Genomic DNA, 24,792 nt, shown 5'->3' with positions numbered 1-24,792 from the left:
AGTTTACAGAAAAATTGAGACAATACAGTTTCTATATATCCTCTCATAACACCCCCAAATAAAACCAGTTTTATTTTATTTTTTTTAAAGATTTTATTTATTTATTTGAGAGAGAGAGAGTGAGAGAGAGAGCACGAGAAGGGGAGGGTCAGAGGGAGAAGCAGACTCCCTGCTGAACAGGGAGCCCGATGTGGGACTCGATCCTGGGACTCCAGGATCATGACCTGAGCTGAAGGCAGTTGCTTAACCAACTGAGCCACCCAGGCACCCAGTTTTCTTTATTATTACTATCTTGCATTCGTATGGTACATTTATTATAATTGAGCCAATACTGATATATTATTTTTTTTTTTTAAAGATTTTATTCATTTATTTGAGAGAGAGAGAGCACATGAGATGGGGGAGGGTCAGAGGGAGAAGCAGACTCCCCGCTGAGCAGGGAGCCCGACGCGGGACTCGATCCCGGGACTCCAGGATCATGACCTGAGCCGAAGGCAGTCGCCCAACCAACTGAGCCACCCAGGCGCCCCAATACTGTATTAACTCTGATCTATAGTTTACATTAGGGTTCACTCTGCATTATATATTATATTTGTTTTTGATAAATTTAAAGTTACATGCATTCACCATTACAGTATCATGCAGAGTAGTTAACACTGCCCTAAAAATCCCCTGTACTCCCACCTTTTCATCCATCCCACCCTTCAAACTCCTGACAGCTACTGATGTTTTTTACTGTCTTCATTGTTGTGCCTTTACCAGAATGTGATACAGTTGGAATCATACATTATGTAGACTTTTCACTTTCTTTCATGTGGCGATATGTATTAAAGTTCCTCTATACCTTCTTGGGTTGATAGCTCATTTCTTTTTGTTGCTGAATAATAAATACATACTATTTTTTAGTGTTTTCTGTGCAATTTAGAAGATTTAGGGGCGCCTGGGAGGCTGTCAGTTAAGCGTCCCTTGGTTTCATCTCAGGTTGTGATCTTGGGTCATAAAATCGAGCCCGCATTGGGCTCCGTGCTCAGCGCGGAGTCTGCTTGAGTTTCTCTCTCCCTCTGCCCCTCACCCCACTCCCATGGGCTCGCTCTGTCAAATTAAAAAAGAGATTTACCACGATAGACCAAACTTTAGCCATGAAACAAATCTCATCAAATTTAAAATAACTGAAATCATACAGAGTATGTTCAGACTATAATAGACTCAAACTAAAAACTGAAAATTAGGAACTCTAACCAGTTGGATATTAAACAACACTCTTAAATAATCTATGGGTCAAAGTTAAAAGTCTCAAGGGGGGGAAATTTTATATATATGCATATATATATATGTATCTGAAAGAACATATAAGCGTAGCTATCAAGATAGGTGAGACAAAGTATTAAAGCATTATATGGAGAAGAATTTATACCACCAAATACTTTTTTTTTTTTTTAATTTTATTTGTCAGAAGAAAGAGAGGAAGAGAGCACAAGCAGGGAGAGCGGCAGGCAGAGGGAGAAGCAGGTCTCCCGTTGATAAGGAGCCTGGTGCAGGACTCAATCCCAGGACCCTGGAATCATGACCTGAGCCGAAGGCAGACACTTAACCTGACTGAGCCAGCCAGACATCCCACCACTAAATATTTTCGTTAGAAATGAGGAAAGGTGTCAATTCCATAATCTACTTCCCACTTCAAGAAACTAAAAAAGACAACAACAACAAAAAGCATAATTAACCCCAGACCAGCTAAAGGAAGGAAATAATAAGGTAAGAAATTAATGAATTTGGGGTGCCTGGGTGGCTCAGTCGGTTAAGCGTCTGCCTTTGGCTCAGGTCATGATATCAGAGTCCCAGGATCGAGCCCTGCATCGGGCTCCTTGCTCAGCAGGGAGTCTGCTTCTCCCTCTCCTGCTCCTCCTGCTTGTGCTTTCTCTGTGTCAAATAAATAAATAAATAAAATCTTTAAAAAATAAAGAAATAAAAATTTGTATGAAAAAGCAAAGGCCCTAGAATAGCTAAAACCATCTTGAAAAAGACTGAATTGGTGGAATCATTCTACTTATTATTAATGTCTAGTATATGTTTAGAATAATCAAGACGGTGTTACACTGGTAGAGGGATAGACACATACATGTCAATATGACAAAATCAAGAACTGAGGAATAGACACAGTTATGCCCACCTGATTTTGACAAAAGCAGAAAAACAGTTCAGTAGGGAAAGAGCCTTTTCAGTAGTGGTGCTTGAACAACTGGACATCCATAGGGGGAAAAAAAGATGACCTGAGTTTCACACCTTGTACAAAAATGAGCTGAAAACAAATTAAGCAAAATGTAAAACTTAAACTATAAAACTTTTAGAAGAAAACAGGGGAAAGTCTTCAGAATCTTGGGGTAGACAAGGAGTTCATATACTTCAAAAGCATGACCTGTAAAAGGAAAAATTGAAGAATTAAACCTCATGAAAACTAAAAACTCTTATTCTGCTAAAGACTCTGGTAAAAGCATGTAGAGAGACTACAGAGTGGCAAGAATTTATTTGTAAACTGTGTATCTTGCATGTAAATACTAGTATATTTAGTAATAAATACATTAAAAAACTAGAAACCAGATAGTAAAAAACTAGACTGTTAATCCAGTTAGAACATGGACAAAAGACATGAAGGGATATTTCAAGGAAGAAGATATGCAGATGGCACATTAGAAAAGGAAGAGCTGTTCAACATCATTAGCCATTTTTGAAATACAAATTAAAACCACAAGGAAATATATTTACCTATAAAAATAATAAAATGAAAAATAGTGGTAACATCAAGTATTGGTTAGGATGCAGAGTCTGGACTATGCATGTTTTTGTTGGGAATGTAAAATGATACAGCCATTCTGGAAAAGTTTATGGGTTTCTTATATTAAAAATGCAACTACTGTATAACTCAGCAGTTACACTCTTGAGTGTAAAAAATAAATCCCAGAGAAATGAAAATCTATGTCACACAAAAACCTGTATATGAATGTTCATAGCATCTTATTTATAATAGTAACAATGTAGAAATTCCCAGATGTCTTATTTTTTTAATTTATTTTTAAAATTCTTTTATTTTTTAGATTTTATTTGAGAGCGAGTGAGCATGAGCGGGCAGTGGGGGCAGAGGGGCAGAAGGGGAGGGAGAAGCATACTCCCTGCTAAGCAGGGAGCCTGATGCGAGGCTGGATCCCAGAACCCTGAGATGTTGACCTGAGCCAAAGGCAGATGCTTAACCACCTGAGCCACCCAGGCACCCCTTCCCAGATGTCTTTTAATGGTTGGATGCCTAAACAAATTGTGGTATGTTCATTGCAAGTTGTTAAATTAACATTTTTTTTTAAATATTAGTTTAATCACTTGAGAGAGAGCAGGGGAGGGGTAGAAGGAGAGAATCCCCAAGCAGACTCCCTGCCAAGCACGGAACCACACGTGGGGCACGTGGGGCTCAGTCCCACAACCCATGAGATCATGACCTGAATGGAAACCAAGAGTGGGATGCCTACCTGACTGAGTCATCCAGGTGCCCCAAATTAACATTTGTTAAGTAAAGCCCCTTGAGGTGTTTGATGGTGAGCCTAGGTACTATAGGAGACCACAAGGAAAATTGGAAATAGGAAAGTTCATCACTCACAAGTCCTTGGAGGTAAGTACACTGCACATTTTGAGGAACCACATGAAGAAGTCAAGGCAGGGTGCAGGTAGACAGCAGGTCAGGACCTGGGGCACATGCCTTTGTTGTGGTCTGTAGGTAGTGCTTTGGGGTTTCTGGGCTAAGACTGGATTGGTCAATTCAAACCAAGAAAAGCAAGGTGTTGGTAAGCTTCTCAGTGTTACAATATAAGGGGTGCACAAGGGAAAAGCTCTGGGAGGCAAGGGAGACTATCACAAGGGCCATTGGGGAAGTTGTATCAGGACTTAACATAGTTGTGACTATGCAGGCTGTTATCTAGGGTATGTGTTTGCATGAAGAGCTGATGTCAGTTTAAGGCCTCTTCAGGCCTGTTAGCCAAACAAAATGGATGCCAAGGCAGCAATACCATGGAGAAGCTTAGCTAAATTCTTGATATGCGTAATACCACTTAGGATTAAAAAATGAAGTTGATACAACTTGGGTGAATCCCCAGAGAATTATGCCAAGTGAAAAAAATCCAGTTGCGGAAGATACCATTTATATAGTATTCTGAAAATGACAAAATCATAGAAGTGGAAAATAGAGTAGTGGTGGTGAAGTTTCAAGGATGGGGTTGGGTTGAGGAGGGTGATGGGTTATAAAAGATTGCATGAAATATCTTTGTGTTAATGAGAATGCCCTGGGGGCACCCGGGTGGCTCAATCTGTTAAGCCTCTGCTTTCAGCTCAGGTCATGATTCCTGGATCTGAGCCCTGCATCAGGCTCCCTGCTCAGCAGGGAGTCTGTTTCTCCTCCTCCCTCTGCCCCTCCCCTCCATGTACGCACATGCACGCCCTTGTGCACTCTCTCTCAAATAAATAAAATTAAAAAAAAAAAAAAAGGTTCTGCATCTTGACTATCAATGACAGTATCCTGGTGGTGATGTTGTAGTATGGTTTTGTAAGCTATTGCTGTTGGAGTAATGTGGGTCAACAGTAAAAGGGTTATCTTTGTATTCTAAGAACTGCATATGAATGTACATTTATCTTAAACTTACAAGTTTAATTAAAAAACTCTGGTCTTGAATTACTGATTTATCAAGACTTTTTTTGTGGACATCAAGTTGTCTGGACAAGGCTTCATTTTAAATGCAGGTACAGTATCATCTTAATGTCTGAAACTCAACTGTTTAGCCAGTTAAAGTGTTTTGTACACAGCTCAAAAGTACAATAAAAGTATTTTGAATAGCTAAAAGAGGTACAGCAGTGTCTGTACTAGAGCTCATATTGAATTCATTTCAGTGAATCTCTCACTTGGAGCCTTTAATACGTAATTCTAATAAATCTGGTTTCCAAGTCCATAGCATGATACATTGATCTTTACTACAAGTGCAGCTCATAACCTGACTGCAGGTAAGGAAGCAAATATATATAAAATAGAGTCATCTGGGACGATACAATGTAGAGGGCATCCAGAAAATGTTAAGTTATAGTTACATCTTCTGTTTTGTTAGTCAGAAATGTATGTTACACATTTTAGGATTCTCTACTAAAGTCAAAAAAAAAAGTTTGCATGTGGTGTAAACCCTCATCTAATTGAGAAAACTAAGCTATTCAGAAGACACAGCTTTAGTAGTTCCTGGGAGGAGTGAGAAACCCTTATTGATTTGGAAATGAAGTGTGGTATTTGTTTTGTTTTTTTGTCCCTTGTTTTCTACAAAACAGGTTAAATAATAGTGAAGTTATTATTGCTTAGATTGGTGTAGATGTCAGTAGTACTGTTGGGAAAGGGCAATAAGCCATAACAGGGTAGTTGGCACATCTAGGGGGACATTAACACCTGAGGTGGTGGCCAACAGTATGATAAAATTTTCAGTGTGTGGGCTTTTCAAGGGAACTGCAAAGTGGAAGATATTTTCAGAATAGTACGAAGTTGTTACTTTACTTTTACTGTGTTGATATCTGCACTGATGGTGTCAAAGCAGCAGAAAATAAATCTGCCTCTGCCTGAGTATGAAGGTAGTGGTACCAAACTGTACCAGTGGTCATTGTATTCTTCACCATGTACTTGTACTAAAAAAAAAAAAAAAAAAAAAAAAATCAATTTTTCTTAAAAAAATATTGAGCAATAAATGTCAATTATATAACTAATTATATTAAATATAGACCCATGAGTACATGTTTTAGTATTGTGTGATAAAAAGGGAAGCAAGCATGAATCACTTCTGCAAACTGAGTTACGGTGATTGCCTTGGAAAATCACCTGTAACATCATAGAAAACTGCTACTCACTTTTTTCACTTAACAACAGTTTACTTAGAAGAATAACTGATAGACAAACTGGTTTTTCATATTTGGGTATTAGGCGTATATTTTTTCTGAGTAAATAAGTGAGCTTATACTTTCAAGGAAACCAACTGATAGTGTTTGTTGCCCATTTAAAATTTTAGCTTTCAAACAAAATTTAGAATTTTTGTGAACTTAATGTCCATCTGTGTGAGCTTTATAGTTTCATCAATACTTAGATTTTTCTGATGACATCAGAGATTTTAATGAATATGATTTTTAAAATATCATCCAATGAAATATGTAACATTTTGAGGTTCTGCATGACTCAGTAGACCAGTATTTTCTAAATGACCCTTGTAGGATGTTCCATAATCACGCATGGGTTAAATATGCATTGAAAGGGCAAGACAGACCAGAGGATTTTAAGATAACAGATACGTTTTTATATTCCTACATTTCAGCTGATCTTTGAGAAACTACCACTTGTTGAGTTTTGGTATAGTACCATTGAAGAATATTCATATTAATATACTTATTTCTTTTTCAACTTCGTATCAGGTAGGACTTTCTTCATATATTTCCACTCAAGCAAAAGATTTCATAATAGCTTGAATGGAGAAGCAGATATGAGGCTCCAGCTGTCTTCTATTAAACCAAGCATTGGGTCACCTGGGTGGCTCAGTCGTTAAGCATCTGTCTTCAGCTCAGGTCATGATCCCAGGGTCCTGGGATTGAGCCCCGCATCGGACTCCCTGCTTGGCTGGAAGCCCGCTTCTCCCTCTCCCACTCCCCCTGCTTGTGTTCCTTCTCTCACTGTGTCTCTCTCTGTCAAATAAATAAAAAAAAATCTTAAAAAAAAAATTTAAACCAAGCATTAAGGAGAATTGCAAACATATATATATATATATATATATATGACAGTGCTATTCATCACTAGGGTTATTTGGTTTTGAAAGTACAGTAATTTTGCACAGAAATTTGTTATGTTAAATTTATTATGTATGTGATGTATTGGGTTTAGGGTCAGGATTATAAGTAAATAAAACATCAACCATTTAAGTTAACCAAGTTAATCATTAAATTGACTAATTAGGTATTTTAAATATTTAGAAGGCTTTTTAGTTTACTTTCTCTTATAGTAAATAAGTCAACTAAAGCTCTTTGTTTTGTCGAAAAGTGTTAAGAGTGTAAACTCTTCTAACAGCTTTAAAACCACTGGTCTAAAGTGCGTGTTGTTTGGGGGTAGGGGACGGCAGATGTATGTCTGATCTGGCCTGGCATTCAGAGGGATGGGATCCAAATTGGTGGGTAGAGCATTTCAGCAGGAAACTTCTAGGTAGTTATGTTACTCAGGCAGACATACTAGCACATTATCATGCCCTGATGGTTGGTTTAGATTGGTGCAGGACCCAAACCAAAAGATTGAGGTACAGGGCAAGACTCCTAACAGGAATGAAGGCTAGTCATAGAATGGGAGGTTAGAGGAAAGCTCCAGTTTGGTGAAAGCATAGGTGATCAGGGCCCACCTTTGTCATATTACATATCAGGTTTCTGTAGTGAAGTAATTTTCAGTCTTCCCAATTGGTAGGGAGTAGAGCGCCAGAATTACTCCTGTAGTCAATGCCCAGCCTCAGAGACTTCAGCTGATTAAGTTGAAATTTTACACTAGATGGCTACTTAGCTGTTTATTTAAGTAATGCTTGGACTTAGGGAATATGCTGTTCCTTCATATTTAGAAGCCTCGCATCCCCATCTTCTTGTGCATCTTTTAAGTGATTCTAAACTTCATGTAAAATGCAGTTTATAAATTAACTAAACAATAGTTTAATGTTACCAGTGAACTAATTGCACACATTCATTATGTAGATGTACTTCTTTTGATTGAAATTTAAAAATAAAAGATCTATCATATAGTAGAGTTGTATAGCTTTTTAGGTTTGTTTAAATAAAAACACAGTTGTCTGATTTCCCTCCTTAATTTTCCATTCTCAGAGCCAACCAAATCATGCTGAAATCTCAATTTTTCTGTTAGATCTGTGTATCCAAATCATACGCTAATGTAGCTTTTTTTTTTTTTTAATTTTTAAGTTTTAGCTGTTATCTATTGATTGCCCACCCTGGATGATATTTAACTCTCCTTCACATACCCTTCTTTTTTTTTTTTTTAATATTTTATTTATTTACTTGAGAGAGAGAGTGAGAGAGAGCATGAGAAGGGGGAGGGTCAGAGGGAGAAGCAGACTCCCTGCTGAGCAGGGAGCCCGATGTGGGACTCAGTCCCCGGACTCCAGTATCGTGACCTGAGCCGAAGGCAGTTGCTTAACCAACTGAGCCACCCAGGTGCCCCAATCCATATACCCTTCTAACTCCCACCCTGAATTCAGCTGTATTATATACATACTCAACTGCTGGTCCTTTCCATTATCTTAATATATTTGTATCACGATTTTTACTACGTAGTATCTAGGTTTTTTTTTTTTAAAGATTTTATTTATTTATTCATGAGAGACAGAGAGAGAGAGAGAGAGGCAGAGGGAGAAGCAGGCTCCCAAGGAGCAGGGAGCCCGATGCGGGACTCGATCCCAGGACCCTGGGATCACGACCTGAGCCAAAGGCAGACGCTTAACCATCTGAGCCACCCAGGCGCCCAGTATCTAGGTTTTAAATATTTTTTTAGGTTTACTGAAGTGTAATTTGAATAATGTAAAATTCACCCTCCTTAGTTTTACACTTACTGAGTTTTCACGAAGGACTTCACAGTATAACTATCACTGTAGTCAAGATATAAAATTGTTTAATAGCCTGAAATTTTTTCTCATGCTCCTTTATAGTTAGCCCTTTCCCCTCATTCTCTAATAATTCCAGTACTGTTTGTTGAAAATCCTGTGTTTTTTCCCTTGAACTCTTTTTATATCAGTGCCACAAATTAATTGACCATATATACGTGTGGGTCTATTTCTAGATAGGCCATTTTGTTCCACTAATCTCTGTGTCTATCATTTTGCTAATGCTGCAGAATAAGTTTTGAAATAAGTCTTGAAAACAGGTAGTGTGAGTGCTCCAATTGTTTTCTTCCCCTGCCCCCTAAAACTGTTTTGGTCAGTCTAGTTTCTTGGTTTTCCCATAACTGCCCTAAATATCCCCCTGTGCTCTGCCAGTTTGTGCTTCTCTCTCCCTTAGCATCAGGCAACCACTGATCTTTTTTACAGTCTTGATGGTTTCGTGTTTTCCAGAATGTCAGATAGTTGTAATCATACATCATGTAGTCTTTTCAAATTGACTTCTTTCACTTAGTAATACACATCTAAGGTTCCTGCTTGTCTTTTCATGGCTTGATAGCTCATTTCTTTTTAGTGCTGAATATTCCATTATCTCAGTGTACCAGTTTAGTCATTCACTTAACAGAGGGATGCCTTGATTGCTTCCTGATTTTGGCAATGAATAAAGCTGCCATAAACATCTGTGTGCAGGTTTTTGTGTGGGTGTAAGTGTTCAACTCCTTTAGGTAAATACCAAGAAGTGTGATTATTGGATTGTATTATAAGAGTATGTTTAGTCTTGTAAGAAGCTACCAAACTGTCTTACAAAATGACTGTACCATTTTGCATCCCCACTAGCAATGAATGAGAGTTCCTGTGCTCCACAGCCTCTTTAGTATTTGGTATTCTCAGAGGTTCAGATTTTGATCATTGTAATAGGTATAGAGCGGTATCTCATTGTTATTTTAATTTGCATTTCCCTGATGATATATGTTGTGGAGCATCTTATATGATTATTTGTCAGCCCCTATCTTTGGTAAAGTGTGTCTGTTCAGGTGTTTTGCTCATTTTTTAATTGGGTGTTCTTGAGTTTTAAGGGTGTTTGTATATTTTGAATAATCTTTTTTTTTTTAAGATTTTATTTATTTGAGAGAGAGAGAGGGAGAGCACAGAGGGAGAGGGAGAAGCAGACTCCCTGCTGAGCAGAGAGCCAGTGGGATTCAATCCCAGGACCCTGAGATAATGACATGAGCTGAAGGCAGACACTCAACGGACTGAGCCACCCAGGTGCCCTTGGATAATAGTCTTTTATCAGATAATGTCTTTTACAAATATTTTCTTTCAGTTTGTGTCCTTTTTTTTTTTTTGATAGTGTCTTTTAGAACAGAAGTTTTGAATTTTAATGAAGTCCAGCTTATCAAACATTTTTTTCATAGATCTTGGCATATCTAGAAAGTCTTCACCATACCCAAATTCATCTAGATTTTCCCCTGTGTTCACTTCTGGAATTTCATAGTTTTGCATTTTATATTTAGGTTGTGATCCATTTTGAGTTAATTTTGTGACTATAAGGTCAGTGTCTAGGTTCATTTTATTGCATGTGGATGTCCAGTTAGTTATTCAGTCACCATTTATGGGTAAGACTTTTTTTCTGCTGAATTACCTTTGCTCCTTTGTCAAAGATCAGTTGAGTATGTCCTTGTGAGTCTATTTCTGGGCTTAGGCTCTGTATTCTGTTGATATGTTTGTCTATTCCTTCAGCAATAGCACAGTGTCTTGATTACTGTAGCTTTATAGCAAGTCTTGAAGTCAGATAGTGTCAGTCCTACAACATTGTTCTTCTTCAGTATTGCGTTAGCTATGCTGGGTCTTTTACTTCTCCATATAAAATTTAGAATCAGTTTGTTGATAATCTGTAGAATAATTTGCTGGGATTTTGATTGGGATTACATTGAGTATGTTGAAACAAATTGGGAAGAACTGACATCTTGACAGTACAGATGGTCCCCAATTTACGATGGTTCAACTTAGATTTTTTAACTTTATGATGGTGGAAAAGTGATATACATTTAGTAGAAGTTGTACTTCAAATTTTAAATTTTGATCTTTTCCTGGACTAGCAATATCTAGTATGATACTCTCTTGTGATACTGGGCAGTGACAGTGAGCTGCTAGCCATGAGATCATGAGGATAAACAACCAGTACATTTAAAACCATTCTGTACCCATACAGCCATTTTGTTTTTTTCACTTTCCGAACATTATTCAATAAATTACATGAGGTATTCAGCACTTTATTATAAAATGGGCTTTATGTTAGATGACTTGGCCCAAATGTAGGCTAGTATAAGTGTTCTAAGCATGTTCAGAGGCTAAGCAATAATGTTCAGTAGGTTAGATGTATTAAATGCTTTTTTGACTTATATTTTCAACTTACGGTGAGTTTTTTTGGGGACATAACCTCATCATGAGTCGACAAAGATTAGTATTTAGTCTTCCTATCTGTGAACCTGGAATATGTTTCCATTTTTTAGTTCTTTGATGTCTGTTATCTGGGTTTTGTGGTTTTCCCCATATAGATCTTTCAAATATTTTGTTAGATTTATACCTAAGTATTTCATTTTGGGTAGTGTGAATGTGTGAATGTAACCAGTATTGTTTTTAACTTCAAATTCCACTTATTGCTGGCTTATAGGAAAACTATTGATTTTTGTATATTAACCCTGTATCTTGCAACCTTGGTGTAATTCCTTCTTAGTTCCAGTTTGGGTTTTTTAGTCAATTCTTTAGGATTTTATACATCTATCATGTCATCTGCGAACAAAGACAGTCATATTTTTTTCTTCCCAGTCTGTGTTCCTTTTCTTTTTTTTTTATTTTATTTTATTATGTTATGTTAGTCACCATACAGTACATCATTAGTTTTTAATGTAGTGTTCCATGATTCGTTGTTTGTGTATAACACCCAGTGCTCCATTCAGTATATGCCCTCTTTAATACCCATCACCAGGCTAACCCATCCCCCCACCCCCCCTCCCCTCTAGAACCCTCAGTTTGTTTCTCCGAGTCCATAGTCTCTCATGGTTCATCTCCCCCACCGATTTCCACCCCTTCATTTCTCCCTTCCCACTATCTTCTTTTTTTTTTTTTTTAACATACAATGTGTTATTTGTTTCAGAGGTACAGGTCTGTGATTCAACAGTCTTACACAATTTGCATTGGTTAGGACTTCTAGTACAATTCAAAAAGGAGTAGTGAGAGATAGACATCCTTGCCTTCTTGATCTTTGTGGGAATTCCAGTTTCTCACCATTAAGTATGTTAGCTGTATTTTTTTTTTGGTAGAGGCTCTTGATTAAGTTGAGGAAGTTCTGTATTCCTAATTTGCTGAGAGTTTTTATCATGAATGGGTGTTGGGTTTTGTCCAATGCTTTTTCTGCATCTGTTGATATGATCTTGTGATTTTTCTTCTTTAGTTGTTGTGATGGTTTACATTCATCGATTTTCTAATGTTGACTTAGGTTTGCATACTTGAGACAGACCCCACTTTGTCATGGTGTATAATTCTTCTCTTAACGTATTTGGATTCAGTTTGCTAGTTTGTTGGGTATTTGTGCATCTTTGCTAATGAGAGATGTTGATGTGCGGTATTTTTTTCTTACAGTGTTTTTCATTTTGGTGTTAGGGTCATGTTGGCCTCATAGAATGAAGAAGTATTTCCTCTGCTTCTATTTTCTGGAAGAGATTTTAGAGAATTGGTATTATATCTTATTAAATGTTTGGTAGAATTCACCAGTGAACCCATTTGGGTCTGATGCTTTCTGGTTTGGAGGGTTAATTATTGATTCCATTTCTTTGATAGATACAGGCCTAATAAGATTCTCTGTTTCTCCTTGTGAGTTTTGACAGATTGTTAGAAGTGTGTTGTTTAATCTGCAAGTATTTTGGGATTTTCCAGCTATGTTTCTATTATTGATTTCTGGTTTAATTCCATTGTCGTCTTAGAGTGTATATACAGACCACGGGAGGGATGCTGTTATCTTTTTCCCTGGTTCTCTCTGGTAAACTTCTAACTGGTGTTTTTTAGCTTGTTGCTCTCATGTGGTTACCAGTCTCCATTTAACTGCTTACCAACAAAATTTCTGTTGTTTTTGGGAGTACTCTTAGGATTGATTTTTTTCCCCCAGGGTATTCCAAATTAAGTCTGTTCCCTTGGGGATACCTTTTGAGCTCTCTCTGTTACAACCTGTCTCTGCCCCTTGGCAAAACCTCTACACTGCTGCTCTGGGGCCCAGAGGAGGGGAAATGGCTTGCTTTTCTCATCATGACACCCCCACTTAGGGAACAGAATTGTTTGGCTAGGATGGTAGCCTCTAGTTTTCCTAAAGGACTATTTCAGCTTCAGGTTAAGTTTTTCCTTTGTGCTGTGTGTCAGAGAATGTCTCTTTTTACATTAGTGTTCCTCTCATCTGCAAAAATATCTTTAAAAAAATCTGTAAAAAGAAGTTGCTGAGATTTTGATTGGGATGGCATTGAGTCTATAGATGAATTGGGGCGATTTGATATCTTACTGAGTTTTCCAGTTCATGGGCATAGTATTTCTCCCTATTTATCTAGATCTGTTTTGATTTATTTCATTAATATTTTGTTGTTTCCACATAGAGTTCTTGCATGTATTTTGTTAGATTTATATGTAAGAACTTTATTTTTGGGGTTGCTATTATAAATTTTATAATTTTTATTTTTTTCATTTTGAATTCCAATTATAGCCATATATAGGAATATGATTGACTTGTCTATTGACCTTATAGTCTGCTACCTTGCTAAACTCACTTTTTCATTCTTAGAGGGTTTTTTTTTTTTGGTAGATTATTTGAGATTTTTTGGACAATGTTTCCTGCAAATTAATTTTTTCCTTTCTAACATGTGTGCCTTATAATAGTTTTTCTTGCTTTATTGAACTGGTAGGCCTTCCAGTACAGTGTGGAATGGGGTAGAGAGGACCCTGAGATCATGACCTGAGCTGAAATTAAGAGTTGGAGGCTTAGCTGACTGAGCCACCCAGGTACCCTGAATTTTATTGATTTTTGAATGTTGAACTAACCTTATATTTCTTGGTTGAAACCCATATGATTGTGATATATATTTTTTCATATTACTGCATTTTATTTGCTAACATTCTGTGGCAGTTTTTACATCTGTGTTCATTAAAGATACTGATTTGTAATTTTCTTTTCTGGCAATATTTCTCTCTCAATTTGTGAACAGGATAATACTGACTTCATAAATGGGACATGTTCTTTCCTCTTCTTTTTAATGGAATTGATTGTGTAGAATTGGCATTATTTCTTACTTGATTGGTAGAATTTACCAATGAAACTATCTAGGCCTGAAGTTTTCATCTTTTGGTATGTAACTTGCAGTCCAATTTATTTACTAGGTATAGGGCTGTTCAAGTTTTCTTGAGTCAGCTTTGGTGATCTTTCAAATAATTGTTCCATTTCATCTTATTTATCAAATTCATGAGCATATAGTTGTTTGTGGTATTACTTCATTTTCCTATTAATGTCTTTGGCATCATTTGTGACACCGATTCTAAGCTTTATATGGAAAGGCAAACACTGTAACAAGTAACGTAGTGTGGAAGAAGCACAAAGTTGAAGAACTCACGCCATTTGGTTTCAAGACATTATAAAACTACAGTTATGAAGATAGCATGCCACTGGTAAAAGGACAGACATATAGATACAGAATAGAGAACTCAGACTCATGCAAATATTGCAAACTGATCTTTGACAAAGGCAGAAAGAGTGCTCAGTGGTGAAAGGGTAGTCTTTTCAAATAGTGTTGGAATCAATTGTATGTTTAAAAGTGAACTTACTTAGAGACCTTACACTTTTTTTTTTAAGACTTTATTTATTTATTTGACGGAGAGAGACAGTGAGAGCAGGAACACAAGCAGGGGGAGTGGGAGAGGGAGAAGCAGGCTTCCCGCTGAGCAGGGAGCCCGATGTGGGACTCGATCCCAGGACCCTGGGATCATGACCTGAGCCAAAGGCAGACGCTTAACGACTGAGCCACCCAGGCGCCCGAGACCTTACACTTTTAACAAAATTTCTCTCAAAATGGATCATAGACCTTAAATATAAAATGGAAAACTGTAAGACTTCTAAAAGCAAATATAAAAGAATATGTGAAGTTGGGTTGGGTGATGAGTTTTAGATCCAACATCGAAAGTGTAATTCATGAAAGAAGAAATTGATAAGCAGGACTTTATTAAAATTAAAAATGTTTGCTCTGAAAAAACAGTGTCAAGAGAATGAAAAGACAAACCACAGACTAGAAAAAAATTTTGCAAAACCCATATCCAATAAAAGACTTTAATATACAAAGAACTCTTTAAATTCAATAATAAGAAAACAACCCAGTTAGAAATTGGGCAGAAGATTGGGCAAAAGATCTGAACATACACCTCACCAAAGAAGATACAGAGATGGCCAATGAGCAAATGAAAAGATGCTCATTTGCAATTAGAGAAATTCAATTAAAAAAAATGAGAAATCCTCATACCCATATTAGAGTGATTAAAATGTTTAAAAACCTGAAAATACCAATTGCTGGCTAGCAATAGGAAACTCTCATTTCTAGTGTATTTTTTAGTTCATTTTAAAATTGTTTAAGAGATTATAATGTGCATAATAGTTGTATCTTTTTTTTTTTTAAGATTTTATTTATTTGACAGAGAGAGACACAGCGAGAGAGGGAACACAAGCGGGGGAGTGGGAGAGGGAGAAGCAGGCTTCCCGCCAAACAGGGAGCCTGATGTAGGGCTTGATTCCAGGACCCTGGGACCATGACCTGAGCCAAAGGCAGACGCTTAATGACTAAGCCACCCAGGTGCCCCAATACTTATATCTTTTATGCAGTTCTCTTGAATTATTTTAGAAGAAAAGAGTAAAAATTATATTTATTCTGTCATTTACATTTATTTATGTAGTTAGCTTTTCTGAGCCTGTTTATTTCTTCATATGCGCTTCTTTTTTATTTCTTCATATGGATTTGAATTAAAGTAATCTCTTTTCAGCTTGAAGGAATTTGTTTTTTTCTTCTAAGGCAGGTTGACTAACTGAATTCTTAGTCCTTTTTTGTCAGTCTTAATTTTTCCTCATTACTGAAAGATAGTTTTCTGGAGATAAGCTTCTTCCTTGTCATTTTTTCATTTTTTCTTTTAGCACTTTGGGTATACCAAGTACTGCCTCTGGTCCTCATTGTTTCTCATGAGAAATCACGAGTGAAGATTCTTTGGGTCACTTGTGTGTTTTTTTCTGTTGCTGCTTTTTATAATTTTTGCTGAAAATAACAAAATATTAGTGAAATAAAAGAAGATCTAGATAAATAGGGATTAATACTACATCCCTGAATCAGAAGATTTGGTAAGATATCAAATCTTCCGAATTTCATCTGTAGATTCAGTAGTTGTCACAGTCAAAATCTCAGCAAGGTCTTTTTGTAGATATTGCTAGTTTATTCTAAAATTTATATGAAAATGCAAAGAAACTAGAATAACCAAAACAGTTCTAAAAAAGTAAAAATAAAAAGTTTGAAAGGAGGGGCACCTGGGTGGCTCAGTCGGTTAAGCGTCTGACTTCTGCTCAGGTCATGATCTCAGGGTCCTGGGATGGAGCCCCATGTCAGGCTCCCTGCTCAGCAGGGGGTCTGCTTCTCCCTCTCTCTTGCCCTCTCTGCTCTCCCTCTCTCTCTCAAATAAATAAATAAATAAAATCTTAAAAAAACAGTTTGAAAAGACACAGTATATTTTATTTATAGGCTTACGATAAAAATGGTAGTCAGTAGTATTTGGTATTGGTGAAAGGAGAAAGACAAAGATCAGTGAAACAGAGACAGAAATAGATCCACAGAAATCTAATTATTTTCAACACAGATGCAAAGACCCTTCAATGTTCAGAGGCTAATCTCTTTAACAAAAGCTGCCGAAAGAATTGGAGGACCACATGCCAAAAGAAAGTGTGAACACATACTTCACTCATTATACAAATGAATCATAGAGAAATTATATGACATCTAGAAGAAGACACAGGAAAACCTCTACAGTTTTAGAAAGAGCGCTGAAGGCACAATACTAATGCTAATTGATAAATTTATTTCTTAAAGTATGGGCAACTTTTTTTATTCTAACAGTTTCTTTTTAGGGCAGTTTAGGTTCATAGCAAAATTGAGAGGGAGGTAGAGAAATTTCCCATATACTCCCTCCCCCAACACATGCATCACCTCTCCCATTATCTACATCCTCCACCAGAGTGGTACATTTGTTACAACTGATCAACCTTCATTATTTACACATCATCATCTAAGGTCATTAGTTTACATTAGGGCTCACAGTTTGGACAAATGTATAATGATATGTATCCATCACCAAAGTATTACACAGTCTCTGCCCTGAAAATCCTCTGTCCTTCACCTATTTATTCCCTTCCTCCTGCCCCCAACTAATGGCAACCACTGATCTTACTGCTTCCGTAGTTCTGTTTTAAATTTTTCCCCCTCTACTTTCTGCTTGCATCTTAGATTGGGTAGTTGCTGTTGACCTATGTTCAAGTTCCCTGATTCTTCATTTGTGTTGAGTCTACTTATAAGCTCCCTTAAAGGCAGGCATATTCATTTCTGTTAAGGTGTTTTCAATTTCTACCATTTTTATTTGATTCTTTTTTATAGTTCCAACTCTTCTGATATTACCTACGTGATGTGGCCTGTTGTCTATGTTTTTTAACATATCCTAGTTATTTTAAATTCTCTGTTAGTTTCTACGTCTCATATCTGAATCTGGTTTTGAAGATTGGATTTTCTTCACACTGTTTTTTGTCCCTTTGTTTTTATCTACATTATAATTTTGCTGGAAGACGTATTATGTAAGACAGTAGATCCTGAAGTATTTTCTTAAGTTTTTATTTTAATTCCAGTTAGTTATCATTCAGTGTTATGTTAGTTTCAGGTATTCAATATACTGATTCAATGTTTCCCATACATCACATTCCCATGTGCTCATCACAAGTGCACTCCTTAATCCCCATCACCTCTTTAACCCATCCCCCTACCCACCTCCCCTCTGGTAACCATCAGTTTGTTTTCTATAATTAAGAATCTGTTTCTTGATTTGTCTCTCTTATTTTTCCCTTTGCTTGCTTTGTTTCTTAAATTCTGAGTGAAATCATATGGTTTGAGTGAATGGGTGAAATACGGTTTTTGTCCTTCCTGACTGACTTATTTCACATAGCGTTATACTCTCTAGTTCCATCCATGTTGTTGGAATGGCAAGATTTCATTCTTTTTATGGCTAAATAATATTCCATTGTATGTATATACCACCTCATCTTTATCCATTCATCAATCGATGGACACTTGGGCTGCTTCCATATCTTGGCTGTTGTAAATAAAGCTGCTATAACAAGAGGGGTGCATGTATCCCTTTGAATTAGTGTTTTTATATCCTTGGGGGTAAATACCCAGTAGTACAATAGCTTATTTTTGCTTTCGTTTTCCCTTGCCTCAGGAGATCTCTCTAGAAAGAAATTGGTACAACCAATGTGTCAAAGAAGTTACTGCCTGTGTTCTTATCTAGGAGAGATCTGTCAAATAAATAAATAAAATCTAAAAATAATTTAAAAAATGTATTGTTGAATTTGGTTTGCTAGTATTTTTGTTGAGGATTTTTGCATCCATGTTCATCAGGGGTATGGGCCTGTTACTTCCTTTTTTGTGGTGTCTTTATCTGGTTTTGGTATCTGGGTAATGCTGGCCTCATAAGATGATTTTGGAAGTTTTCCTTCCTTTTGTACTTTTTGGAATAGTTTGAGAAGAATAGGTATTAACTCTTCCTTAAATGTTTTGTAGAATTCACCTGTGAAGCTGTCTGGTCCTGGACTTTTGTTTGTTGGGAGTTTTTAGATTATTGATTTAGTTTCTTTGCTGATTATCTGTTGGTCTGTTCAAATTTTCTATTTCTTCCTGTTTCAGTTTTGGTAGTTTATACGTTTCTAGGAATTTATCCATTTCTTCTGGGTTGTCCAGTTTGTTGGCATATAGTGTTTCATAATACTCTGATTGTTTGTATTTCTGTGGTGTTGGTTGTGATTTCTCTTCTCATTTGTGATTTTATTTATTTGAGTCTTTTCTCTTTTTTTCCTTGATATTTCTGGCTAGAGGTTTATCAATTTTATTGATTTTTTTTTTTTCCCCCAAAGAATCAGCTCCTGGTTTCATTGATCTATTCTATTGTGTGTGTTTTTTTTTAAATCTTTATCATTTGTTTCTGCCCTAATCTTTATTATTTCCTTCCTTCTGCTGGTTTTAGTTTTATTGTTCTTTTTCTAGCTCCTTTAAATGCAGGGTTAGGTTGCATGAGATTGTTTTTGTTTCTTGAGGTAGGCCTGTATTGCTATAATCTTCCCTCTTATAACCTCTTACTGCATCCCACAGGTTTTGGATTATTGTGTTTTATTTTAATTTGTTTCTGTGTATTTTTTTATTTCTTCTTTGATTTCCTGGTTGACCCATTTGTTGTTTAGTAGTATGTTATTTAATCTCCATGTATTGTGGTCTTTCCAGATTTTTTTCTTGTTTTTGATTTCTGTTTTCATAGCATTGTGATCAGAAAATATGGATGGTATGATTTTGATCTTAATGAATTTGTTGAGGTTTTTTTTATTAGTGCGCTAGTAAGTGATCTATTCTGGAAAATGTTCCATGTGTACTTGAAAAGAATGTGTATTCTGATTAGGATGGAATGTTCTGAATATATCTGTTAAATCTTTTTTTTTTTTTTTTGGTGCAAAAAGGTGATTTTATTAAAGCACGGGGACAGAACCCATGGACAGAAAGAGCTGCTGCCTAGATCTCTTAAATCTATCTTCTCCTGTGTGTCATTCAAAGCCATTGGTTCCTTGATGTTGTTTAGATGATCTGTCCATTGATGTAAGTAAAGTGTTAAGTTCCCTACTATGTTCATTATTAACTGTGTTATGTATTTGGATGCTCCTCTGTTGGGTGCATAAATATTTACAATTGTTACATCTTAATTGTTGTATTTTCCCCTTTATGATTATATAGTGTTCCTCTTTGTTTCTTGTTACAGTCTTTTTTCAAAATCTGTTTTGTCCAATATAAGTATTACTACTCTGGCTTTCTTTCATGTCCATTTGCATGATAGATGCTTCTCCATCCTCTCACTTTCAATCTGCAGGTGTCTTTAGGTCAAAAATGAATCTCCTATAGGCATTTTTTACCCATTTTGTCATCCTGTATCTTTTGAGTGGAGCCTTTAATCCATTTACATTCAGCATAATTATTGATAAATATTTATTGCCATTTTATTACTTGTTCTGTGGCTGTTTCTAAAGATTTTCTCTGATGCTTTTTTTGTCTTTCATGTTTTGCTGATTTTCTTTAGTGATATATTTGGATGTCTTTTTCTTTATTCTTTGCCTATATATTAGTGGTTTTAGATATATCATTACCAGTAGGTTTGTATATAACCTCATCTGCAGATAGCAGTCTATATTAAGTTTATGGTCATTTAAATATGAACCCATTCTTTACTCCTTTCCTCCCCATGTTTTAGGTATATGTTATTATTTTCATATCCTTTTTTATTGGTTAGTTCCTTGACTGATTTTTTACAGACATATTCATTTTTACTGCTTTTGTTATTTCTTACTTTGTACTATCTTTTTCATCTTTCCTTTCCATCAGCGAGTCCTGTTTAATATTTCTTGCAGCGCTGGTTCATTGGTCATGAACTCCTTTAGTTTTTGTCTGTCTAGGAAACTTGATGTCTCCTTCTATTGTGTATGGATGACCTTGCTGGAAAGAATGTTCTTGGCTGTAGATTTTTCCCATTCAGCACTTTTAATATATCATACCACTCCCTTCTGGTTTGCAAATTTCTTTCTTTCTTTCTTTCTTTTTTTTTAAAGATTTTATTTATTTATTTGACAGAGAGAGAGAGACAGCGAGAGAGGGAACACAAGCAGGGGGAGTGGGAGAGGGAGAAGCAGGCTTCCCGCCGAGCAGGGAGCCCGATGCGGGGCTCGATCCCAGGACCCTGGGATGATGACCTGAGCCGAAGGCAGTCGCTTAACCAACTGAGCCACCCAGGCGCCCCTGGTTTGCAAATTTCTGTTGAAAAATCTGCTATTTGTATGGGTTTTCCCTTGTAAGTTAATGACTTCTTTTGTCTTGATGCTTTTAAATTTTTTTATCTCTATTTTGCAAATTTAATTATGTTTTGTTACATAATCAGATGTCTTGGTATGGGTCTACTTTTGTTGATTTTGATGGGTGTTCTCTGCCTCCTCAATCTGGATATCTGTTCCCTTCCAGATTAGGGATGTTTTTGGCTATTATTTCTTCAGGTAAATTTTCTGCTCCCTTTTCTTTCTCTTCCTCTTGTGGGACTCTTACAATATGAATGTTGTTAGGTTTAATGGAGTCACTGAGTTCCCTGAGTTCGCATTTTGCATAATTTTTTTCGGTCTTTTGCTCACCTTGATTACTTTCCATTTCTGTCTTCTGGGTCACTAATTCATTCCTCTGATTCTTCCATCCTGCTCTTCATTCCAACAAGTATGTTTCTCATTTCATATCAAGCCCTTTATCACTGCTGTGTTATTCCTTATCTCTGTGTTAAAGGTCTCATTCTTGTCTTCCACTCTTCTCAATCCAGTGAATATCCTTGTGATCATTGCTTTAAGTTGTCTGTCATTTTACTAATATCTCTTTCGCTTAGATCTCTGGTTGTGGTCTTGTCCAGTTCTTTCCTTTGGGATAAATTTCTCTGTCTCCTCATTTTGTCTGCTTTTCTGTGTCTGTTTCTCTATGTTAAGAAAGTCATCTGTGTCTTCGGTTCTTGAAAGTAGTGACTGTATGAAGAAGAGGTCCTGGAGTGTCCTGCAGTGGTATGCTGTTCACCAAAACCTGGCACTTCAGGAGAGTGTCCTATGCGTGTTACATATGCCCTGTTGCTGTGTCTGAGTCATTTTTCCTTTTAGTGCAGTTGTCTGTGCCGACTCTCTGTCTGCCTCTTGTGGGCTGTAATTGCTCTTTGTGGTGTTAGTTGGTCCCAGGCAGGCCAGCTTTGAGTGGGCGTGCCCACCAGGGAACTTGGGGGCAGGGTAGTGGTGTTAGCAAAGTTTGTACTGGGCCACTAGTTCTTTGCCGGATCTCCCGAAGCCCTGTGGCAGCTAGGGGCTGAACTCAGTGATTGGGGTGGGGGGGGGGCATGCAGGTGGGTGTGGTGCATGATGGTGGCTGGGGACACATTGGCTGGGCACGGTGTGGTGGATGGGTGTGGCTTGAAACAGCAGCTGTGCACCCTGTGGCTGCACGGGTGGGGTGAACACAGGGATTTAAGAAAATTTGTCCTGAGGCCAGGGCTGAAGCTAGCAGGCTTGGAGTGGGGGACTCTTCAGGAGACCTTTTGGGCAGGGTGCACTGCTAGCAGGTAAGGTAACAAGTGTCTGTGTAGCCCTGCCTCCCACAGATGGCTCCGTGTTTTATGCTGGGGGGCAGGGAAGGAAAATGGCGCTTCCAGCCCCCCTTGTTTTTGAAGTCCCCCAACACACTCTGAAATCAGTATGAACAGATCTGTCTGCTATTTGCCCCTGGTGTTGTGTAAACTGCTGTTTTTATGTTGCCTCCTCACATGGGCTGCTGTCTCTTTAAGGCCAGTGACCCAGCTGTAACTAGCTCTCATGGTTTACCCAGTGCTGAGTCAGCTGACTTGTAAAGCTCCAGGCTCCCAGTCCTACTGGTTTTACAAACTGATGGAATTCAACCCCTTTGGTGTGTATGTCTGTACGCAGGTAGGTAGGTAGGTAGTTTTATTGTAACAAAACAACTTGTACACTTTTAGCATTTAAAACTGAGCATGATCTTTCCTTTCCAGTGAAACACAAAGAACATTTAAAAATAAAAAGGAGCAAAATTGTAATAAGAAATGTCAGTTCCAAGTAAGATCATATGTATAGGTTCTGCTGATCTCCTGCTGAGTGGCAGGGCTCTAGTCATCATAGGTAGAGAATATAATTTTAAAAATGTCATCTTAAACTGCAAGGATGTCCATTAAACATCACAGTTAAACATACTAAAGGAGAAGCCATGTTGTCAAAGTGCCCATTTAACCCACCCAGGGATCTCAAACCTACCCTTTGCTGATCTTCTGTAATTCCATTTTAAATTTTTCTTTCTTTTTTTAAGTAAGAGAAAGTAGAAAGACACATGTTGGCAAATGCTAACTGTCCATATTCACAGAGAGACAAAGTGTAATCTCTGAGCCCAATATACAGAAAAAGGAGGAAAAAAGTTAGAATTCCGTACACTGCTATACAGGGGCCTAGCATTCTCCAGCTTCCAGCAAAGGTAAGGGAGCAGGTTTTCCTTTTTTTCCCCACAGAGCATGGTCGTGTATGTTTTTGTTGAGACAGGAAGGGGTAAAAATGAATTTGGAAAGGAAAGTGGTAGAGACTTTTCCCATTGTATTCTGCTCACGGTATTCCCCCGCCCCCAACATAAGTTGAAAACCATGTTATAAAGAGAGAGAAAAATGACTTCAAAAAACAGGGTGAGTGAGCACAAGAAGAGGAAAAAAAAGACTGCAACTTGTTCTCAGGGACTGGAGGAAATTTAAAAAATGAAGGTTGGAATCCATCAGTGTTTTTCTTCTTCATCCTCCTGTCCTTCCTTCTCCCCTTCATTCTCTTCACCTTTATCATCATCTACTTCTTCGTCAGTATCTTTTTTTTTTTTTTTTTTAGATTTATTTATTTGAGAGAGAGAGCAAGTGAGCAGGGGGAGAGGGAAAGGGAGAGAAATCCTCAAGCCGACTCCTGGCTGAACTTAGAGCCCAACAAGGGGCTTCATCTCACGACTCCGAGATCTGAGCTGAAACCGAGAGTTGATGCTCAACCGACTGAGTCACCCAGGCGCCCCTTCATCAGTATCTTCCAATCCTTCTTGTTCGTCGTCATCATCATTTTCTCCTTCCCCTTCATCATCCATATTTGGAACCAAGTAGTACTCTAATGGATTTGGCCAAATACCATCTTTGATAACCTCTCCTGACTCATCTGCACCAGCCCATCTGTTTTTTAAAGCCAAACATTATGGCCGGGGGGATTAATCTTTCCTGTGTGAGCTCCCTGGTGTTAGGGCCTATTTCTCTGCCCTCTCTGCATGCATGCAGCTCCCTCCCTCCTGCGGGCAGCCTCTCTATGCCTTTCTGACCTACCTACCCTTTCAGATGCAGCAGCTTCTCCATATTTACTTGTGGAGTCTGTTTTGTCAGTCTTCAGTTTGTTCTACGATTTATTGGCTTGGATGCAGATGATACCGAGTTGTAAATGTGGGATAGGGTGAGCTTAAGGTCCTCCTACTCCACCAGCTTCCCCCTCCTCCTGAAGTAAATACTTTTATTCTTTGAGAAAAGCACGCCTTCCCTTTTTCTAGGCTATTTATGTAGAATTTTGTGTCAACCTACTCAGTATTGGGCTGGATTTAGTGTTTGTTACTATGGTTTCTCTCTGTACCAGAGACTTGGAACCATGTAATGATACTTTGTTGTTGTGTCCCTGTGTGGTTTTTGTCCCTTTGCACTGCTCCTCAGAGAGGGTCTGTCTTCTTCAGCTTTCCTCTGTGTCATCTTCTAATTTCACTCAGTGCTTGCCAGCATGTGTTTGGGGGTAGAAAATGGGAACATTCTCTAATGTTTGGATTGAGACTCAGTCTTAAGCAGACATTGTGAATCTGGGTTTTGGGATACGGTCTTCACAAGTCTTCTTGCACCTTCAGGTATAATGCTATGCCATCTAATCCTCTACTCAGTGCTTCAGAGTATAGGTTTTAATGATCTTGCTTTTAGTTTAGGAACTTTTGTGGGTTTTTTGTTTGGGTGTTTTTGTTTTGTTTTGGTAAGAGAGATGGGAGGAATACATATGGGCAGAATTTCAGCCATACTTGCTGCTCCCCTCCACCAAGTAGCACCAAGGGAATCTTTCTCTGTGATCTTCCCTGTGGCCACCTGTTTGTAAAATCTGCAGGTGGGGGGCACCTGGGTG

General features: G+C 37.7%; 1 long non-coding RNA gene across 4 annotated transcripts in view; it reads left to right on the top strand.

Moving 5' to 3' along the window:
• LOC113930623 overlaps window positions 1-24,792 on the top strand; it is an 81,627-nt gene that overhangs the window by 24,185 nt on the left and 32,650 nt on the right. For all 4 annotated transcript variants that reach the window (XR_003522556.2, XR_003522554.2, XR_003522557.2 and 1 more), the window contains exons 5-6: window positions 13,634-13,730; window positions 19,519-19,654. This is a non-coding gene — a long non-coding RNA (uncharacterized LOC113930623). The remainder of the gene's footprint in view (window positions 1-13,633; window positions 13,731-19,518; window positions 19,655-24,792) is intronic.

Source organism: Zalophus californianus, chromosome X (genome assembly GCF_009762305.2).
Source record: "Zalophus californianus isolate mZalCal1 chromosome X, mZalCal1.pri.v2, whole genome shotgun sequence".
NCBI lineage: Eukaryota > Metazoa > Chordata > Mammalia > Carnivora > Otariidae > Zalophus > Zalophus californianus.
The sequence above is the reverse complement of the archived record's forward strand: the minus strand, read 5'-3'. Positions and strand labels throughout refer to the sequence as shown.